We start from the raw sequence: 8,329 nt of genomic DNA on the forward strand, positions 1-8,329 counted from the left end.
ACGCAAACACAGAGAGAACATACAAACTCTTTGCAGATGTCGTCCTTAGTGTGGTTTGGACCCAGGACTCCAGCACTGAAAGGCTGCTGTGCTATCCACTGCGCCACCGTGCTGCCCACATAACCGGGTCCATTCATTCCCTATAGGACTACAGAACGCTGTGCTCAGGTTTTCCAGCACCCCAATAGAGAATGTGTAGGGGGCCGGAGCCAGGGCTGCTGTCATGGCCGACAATAACCCCTGAATCACCCCCTGGTCCCCTCCCAGCACAAGATCATGTTTTCTTCTCTGAGTACCTCGGTGCTGCTTCTCTATGTCATCTGCGATCTCCCAGCACGAGAGTGTATTCCCTACAGACGGTTCCGCAATTAAAGAGTCACAGTCCAGCTTCACTTTAACTTCAACTTCTTTACTTAAAGGGAACCTGTCACCCCCAAAATCGAAGATGAGCTAAGCCCACCAGCATCAGGGGCTTATCTACCGCATTCTGTAATGCTATAGATAAACCCCCGATGTACCCTGGAAGATGAGAAAAAGAAGTTAGATTATACTAACTAACCAGGTACCACAAACATGCAACACATTCACACTCCAGGCCACCAGGGGGAGCTTTTGATCCTATTTACTAGGTGACTCCCCATCTATCTTCTATATATATAATTGTCTAAGGGTTTTTCCGTCTTTCTGTCTGTCTGTCTGTCCTGGAAATCCCGCCTCTCTGATTGGTCGAGGCCGCCAGCGACGGGCACAGCGACGATGATGTCATAAAGGACGTAGACATCCCGCGTCTGATTGGTCGAGGCCGCCAGGCCTCGACCAATCAGTGACGGGCACAGTATCGACGTAGATGTCATAATGGTTGCCATGGCGACGATGATGTCATAAAGGTTGCCTCGACCAATCAGCAACGGGCACAATCTGCCGCGAATTCTGGAATCATCATTGTCCATATACTACGGGGACATGCATATTCTAGAATACCCGATGCGTTAGAATCGGGCCACAATCTAGTATATCCTGGAAATCCCGCGTCTCTGATTGGTCGAGACCTGGCGGCCTCGACCAATCAGCGACGGGCACAGTATCGACGTAGATGTCATAATGGTTGCCATGGCGACGATGTCATAAAGGTTGCCTCGACCAATCAGCAACGGGCACAATCTGCCGCGAATTCTGGAATCATCATTGTCCATATACTACGGGGACATGCATATTCTAGAATACCCGATGCGTTAGAATCGGGCCACAATCTAGTATATCCTGGAAATCCCGCGTCTCTGATTGGTCGAGACCTGGCGGCCTCGACCAATCAGCGACGGGCACAGTATCGACGTAGATGTCATAATGGTTGCCATGGCGACGATGATGTCATAAAGGTTGCCTCGACCAATCAGCAACGGGCACAATCTGCCGCGAATTCTGGAATCATCATTGTCCATATACTACGGGGACATGCATATTCTAGAATACCCGATGCGTTAGAATCGGGCCACAATCTAGTATATCCTGGAAATCCCGCGTCTCTGATTGGTCGAGACCTGGCGGCCTCGACCAATCAGCGACGGGCACAGTATCGACGTAGAAATATCGACGTAGAAATCCCGCGTCTCTGATACTGGCGGCCTCGACCAATCAGCGACGGGCACAGCGACGATGATGTCATAAAGGACGTAGAAATCCCACGTTTCTGATCCAGAGACGGGCACAGTATCGACGTAGATGTCATAATGGTTGCCATGGCGACGATGATGTCGTAAAGGTTGCCTCGACCAATCAGCGACGGGCACAGTCTGCCGCAAATTCTGGAATCATCATTGTCCATATACTACGGGGACATGCATATTCTAGAATACCCGATGTGTTACAATCGGGCCACAATCTAGTATATATATAACTGGTAGTCTGTAGGGAAAGGTAGTGAGTTCCAGACAGCAGTCTGAGGAGGACAGAGGGTTTACGGAGCTGTGTATGCCACAGTGCTACAGCTCCTGGAAAGAGACATTTAGAAAGCAGAATTGATTGCGGTGAGCGTGCAGGAGAGAAAGCACAGGTGAGGATACCAGAGGGGGACCAGCCCCGAGCAGGCTACCTCCTTCTGAGGTGCAGGACACCGGTGGCTGGGACGCCGAGGTTGTGAGGACCTCCACACCTTGCATCGGGGACCGGCAGGACAGCTAATTGCACGTTACCTGTCCGCACCCACACCAAGGAGGCATGGTGACACCCCACAGAGCCGGGTCATCTAAGACAGGGGTCCCCAACTCCAGTCCTCAAGTCCCACCAACATGTCATGTTTTCAGGATTTCCTTAGTCTTAGACAGAGAGAAAGAGATAACATCTGTGAGACCCTTATGTGAAGCTTCTAGCAGTAAGGGACTACACCACTAGAGCGCTAAGGAAGGCTTCTATTCTCCATCTGGATAAGGGGACTCTGGACTTGCCTCCAAACCGGCCGGACCCTACCTGCCCTGTGATCCAGTGCCCTGGACTGTGGCTGCTGAAACCAGCAGTAAACAAGGTAAAGAGACTGCAATCCTGTGTCCTCGTTCTTCTCTGCACCTCTCACCATACCACCATCTACATACTGGGAGCCCTGGGGATATACTTCACCTGTGGGAAGATATACCATCTAGCTGCCATAACATCACCCCAGCAGACCCCTTAAAGCAGCGTCGGTCACCCTGACCGAATACCACAGGTGGCGTCATGAACATAAACTTTTTCCCCTTTAAAGACCTTTCCCTTTTACATGGGCGCCCAGGGTCACGGACCGGGTGGCAGCCACCATGACATCCCCCTGTGAACATCGGACCCGGTACCGAGTAGCCCACGGCCCTGACAGGGCAACTCATGGTCCAGTCCGGGGCCTCCTATCTTCATAGGATGACATCCTCTTCTTGTCTTCACGCTGCGGCTCTGGTGCAGGCGTACTTTGCCTGTTGAGGGCAGAGCAAAGTACTGAAGTGCGCAGGTGTCGGGCCTCTCTGACCTTTCCTGGCGCCTGCGCACTACAGTACTTTGCTCTGTCCTCAACAGGGCAGACAAAGTACGCCTGTGCCGGAGCCGCAGCGTGAATACAAGAAGAGGAGGTCATCGTAAGAAGATGGGAGGCCCCGGACCGCGACTCCCATCGGACCGGACCGAAGCCGGAACGCCCCTGGGTGATAATATAACCTCTTTTTCTCATCTTTCAGGATACATCTGGGGCTTATCTACAGCATTCCAGAATGCTGTAGATAAGCCCCTGATGCTGGTGGGCTTACCTCATCTTCGATTTTGGGGGTGACAGGTTCCCTTTAATTAAAAAACCTGAGAAACGCTCTCGTGTGAGAATGGAGACGATAACGCCAACCTTGAGGAGGGAGTCCACGGCCTTGAAAAACCCTGGAAAGAGGGACATTCTTTGGTGGATGGAACACGAAAAAACAAAATCGAGGAAGAGTAGCATTATCCAGGATACAGTCATTCATAACACTTGGAAACGCTTTCCCTTGCCTTTTCTCTCTGCCGCTAAGCATTTTCCCGGGACGGTTCATTTCCTCCGGTCCCTCAGTGTCCTCAATGCCCAGAATTCCTGCTTCTCGTGAGGGTATTTTCTGCCGTTTCGCTCGGGTCCTTAGAATAGCGGCCCATGCAAAAATCTGTCACATCTTGGATACCTTGCTCCGATTCTGCTTAGACTTCTTCCCGTAGCTCTGCAGTCCCACTTATACTGCACCGCTATCTCTGGTGTTGCTGTGCTTCGTTCTGTACTCTGGCCCCCTGGATACTAACTGCTGGGCCCACTCTTCTGACAAACGTTGCGGGGCACGATGTTGCCCTGGGTTAGCCAGCCCTGTGTTCCACACAGGCGCCCCAGCCCCAACAGACTAAAACCGGGAAGACCTCACTTACTTATCCCACCGTGCCCCTCTTACAGTTAAGCTAGGTTCACATTGCGTTCATTGACTACGTTAAACGGAATACGTTACACTGCGGCATAACGCGGTGTAACATAGTCCGTTAACGCCGCCATTGAATGCAATGGCGAACGCATCGCTAGCGCACGCCCACAATGGGCGTGCGCTAGCGATGTGCTGTCATTTGAGTGACGGACCCGAGACTCTGGCTGCAGCGTTTCCGGGTCCGTCACAGTGCAGATGGAGCAAGCAGATGCTCCATCTGCACTAGCGTGATGTAGCGCAGGCACTTGAGCTAGCAGCAGCCCGTTAGCGTATGTGCTGAACGGGCTGCTGGTAACGCAATGTGAACCATGTGTTTGCACTAACTACACTATCTCTATAATGCCCCCATCTAGTGGCCAACTTGGTGTACTGCTCCCCTAACACTAAGCCTAATGACCGGCCCGGGGTACCTACTTTCCCTATCAAACAGTAAGGGCTCCTTCTCACTTGCGAGAAATACGGCCGAGTCTCGCAGGTTAAAACCCTGCTCTGGCGCCGGCACTCCAGAGCGGAGCGTGCAGCTCCATGTATTGCTGTGCGGCCGCACGCTCCGCTCTGGAGCAAGGTTTTAACCTGCGAGATTCTGACGTATTTCTCGCAAGTGAGAAGGAGCCCTTAATGTGCAAATAATCAGACATGTACATATAAACAACCAAACATATGTACATTTCAGAGTAATACACTCAGGACCGGACTGGCCATCGGGCAGTTCTGGCAAATGCCAGAAGGGCCGGTGGCAGTAGTGGGCCGCTCGAGTGTGCCACTGTCGGCACACTCCCCCCACCGTCGGCACACTCCCCCCGCTGTCGGCACACTCCCCCCGCTGTCGGCACACTCCCCCCACTGTCGGCACACTCCCCCCGCTCTCGGCACACTCCCCCCGCTGTCGGCACACTCCCCCCGCTCTCAGCACACTCCCCCCGCTCTCAGCACACTCCCCCCCACTCTCGGCACACTCCCCCCGCTCTCGGCACACTCCCCCCGCTCTCGGCACACTCCCCCCGCTGTCGGCACACTCCCCCCGCTCTCGGCACACTCCCCCCGCTCTCGGCACACTCCTCGGCGCCCCGCATTCAACTATACAGTTGAATGCAATGATGGAGGAGAAAGCGTCTGCTGACGCTTTCTCTCCCATCATTCTCCACTCTGCCTCTGACACTGCGGGTGCGCAATGACGTCATGTCATCGCGCACCTGCTGTGTGTCGGGCGGGCAGACTGCAGCTGCTGAGACCGGAGCTTGGAGCAGCGCGGGGCAAGAGGAAAGGTGAGTAGAGTGTTTTTTTTTCTTATATATACATCAATGAGTGATAACTGGATTGTGGGGCTATGGGGGGGCTGGATTACATTCTATGGGGGCTAGCTGTATTACATTCTATGGGGGCTGGCTGTATTACATTCTATGGAGGCTGGCTGCATTACATTCTATGGAGCTGGCTGCATTACATTCTATGGGGGCTGGCTGCATTACATTCTATGGGGGCTGTGCTGTATTACATTCTATGGGGGCTGGCTGCATTACATTCTATGAGGGCTGAGCTGTATTACATTCTAAGGGGGCTGTGCTGCATTACATTCTATGGGAGCTGGGCTGCATTACATTCTATGGGGGCTGTGCTGTATTACATTCTATGGGGGCTGTGCTGCATTACATTCTATGGGAGCTGTGCTGCATTACATTCTATGGGGGCTGTGCTGCATTACATTCTATGGGGGCTGTGCTGTATTACATTCTATGGGGGCTGTGCTGCATTACATTCTATGGGGGCTGTGCTGTATTACATTCTATGGGGGCTGTGCTGTATTACATTCTATGGGGGCTGTGCTGTATTACATTCTATGGGGGCTGTGCTGTATTACATTCTATGGGGGGCTGGGCTGCATTACATTCTAGGGGGGCTGTGCTGTATTACATTCTATGGGGACTGGCTGCATTACATTCTAGGGGGGCTGTGCTGTATTACATTCTATGGGGCTGTGCTGTATTACATTCTATGGGGACTGAGCTGTAATTATGTTATATAGTCGTGTTACACACCCCTCACTTCTTGTAACCTACAAGTGTACAAAGATATTATACAGTCACCATGCGACAAGTGGGCCTGTGTGACTTCAAATGCCAGGGCTGAATTTTAGTCCCAGTCCGGCCCTGAATACACTTTAGGTGTAGCTGTACTCATATACATGGCTGGTAATACACTTATAGGTGTAGCAGTACCACCGAGTATAAAACATATTCGTGATATTAAATATGTAATGAATGTATGAAATGGTGGAGCATGCGTACTGCTGATCCATTTTAACGGGTAAAAGTTCTCCATTCTGCTGAAAGGTGCAGATCCCAGTGGTCAGACCCCACCAATCAGAAGCTATTCTCTATCCTCTTGTTTTTACTGGACAACCCCTTTTAACTACATCTATACTTAAAGTGGCAAAACCCCTGTATTTAAAACCCTGAGTGCCCTCTATGGGGCTCTGACCGCACATCCTGTTTTATGGACCTTGGAAGAGATGCAAACGTGCTGCCATTGACAAGAAGAAGCTGCTCTTTGTACAGATAGAAGCCTCTGCTTGTCACATACAGAACAGCAGATCCCTGCAGCATAGTGGTTAGCATTGCTGCCCTGGGGTCCTGGGTACAAATCCCACCAAGGATAGCATCTGTTAGGTATGCATTTGTGTATGTTCTCCCTGTGTTTACCTGGGTTTCCTCCCACACTCCGAAGACATACTGATGGAGAATTTATATTGTGAGCCCCATTGGGGACAGTGATGATAATGTCTGTAAAGCGTTGTGGGATTAATGGCGCTATATAATAAAGATAAATAAAATCCTGCAAGAATACTTATATCTATGAAATGCTATGTCTTTGTTAGAGAGAATTTATAAATGGACACGTATGAAGTCAATGAATGCTTATACTGAAAGTGAAAGGTGATTGTGTAGGAGGTGCGCTGATGTCAAAACATGCTCTCAGTGCTCAAGATGGGGCACTACAGTGGGAGCCACATGAGAAGAGAACTCTACCTTAGGCCGGTTTCACACGTCAGTGGCTTTGGTAGGTGAGGTGACAGTTTCCTCACGTACCGGAGCCACTGACACATGTAGACACATTGAAATCAATGCATCTGTTCAGATGTCATTGATTTTTGCGGACCGTGTCTCCGTGTGCCAAACACGGAGACATGTCAGTGTTCGTGGGAGCGCACGGATTACACGGACCCATTAAAGTCAATGGGTCCATGTAAAACACGTACTGCACACGGACGTTGTCCGTGTGCAGTCCGTGTGCCGTGCAGGAGACAGCGCTACAGTAAGCGCTGTCCCTCCCACTGGTGCTGAAGCCGCCATTGATATCTTCTCTGCAGCAGCGTTTGCTGTAGAGAAGATATGAATATTCCTTTTTTTTTGTTGTTTCTCGTGTTTAAAATAAAGATCCATGTCCCCACTCCCCTCCCACCCCCTGTGCGCCTGCCCACTGTTCTTAAAATACTCACCCGCCTCCCTCGCTGGCTGGCGCTGCTTCCTGTCCTGGCCGCACCTTCTACTGTATGAGCGGTCACGTGGGGCCGCTGATTACAGTCATGAATATGCGGCTCCACCTCCCATAGGGGTGGAGCCGCATATTCATTACTGTAAATGAGCGGCCCACGTGACCGCTCATACAGCACACCCCTCATTAAGACCTGCGTACAAAATGTCAGTTTTAATGACTCAGGGCCTAAGTGTTTTCCTGCCACTCTCCACCAACTCTTGTTTATTCCCTCAACTCCACAATCACTGACTGACTCCTCAGAAGCTCACATGGACCTCTGGCCAGCACCATATTGGCATACTGAGTTTCCACTTACAACAGCACACGCTCACCGTCATGCAGTGTATGATGCTATACACAGTACAAGCAACCAATGACGCCAACATGGAATAAAGTAAATATACAAAATTATCAAAGTGGCGATCTGGTCCAACATAATAACATATGTGGTAAGAGTTTGACAAGAGTCCGCTCCCACCTCTTAACAATCGGACATGTACCAACAAGTTCAGTAAGAAAATAAGAAGATTTTTAATGTGAAGGAGATTTACCATTTTGAATAGGTATTATACGTACGGAACAAGCTTTCATGTAGTGGACATGTAAGTCAGTGCTATGCACAGAATTAATAGGATTTCCCTAATAAAGAGTTTTACACATGGCATAATGCAGTATTACAACTGTGTGCAAGTGGTTTTAAAGATATTCTGTCAGTAGGATCAACTCTCCTAAGCCATTATATGGGCATGCAGGCCATAGGACGCTGAATAAAATGATATCTTGATATCTGTGATCTGATGTCTTATTCCAGGGAAATCCACATTCCCTTAGAATCTGCCTCAAGAGATTAT

This window comes from Ranitomeya imitator, chromosome 2, assembly GCF_032444005.1.
Source record: "Ranitomeya imitator isolate aRanImi1 chromosome 2, aRanImi1.pri, whole genome shotgun sequence".
Taxonomy (NCBI): Eukaryota; Metazoa; Chordata; class Amphibia; order Anura; family Dendrobatidae; genus Ranitomeya; species Ranitomeya imitator.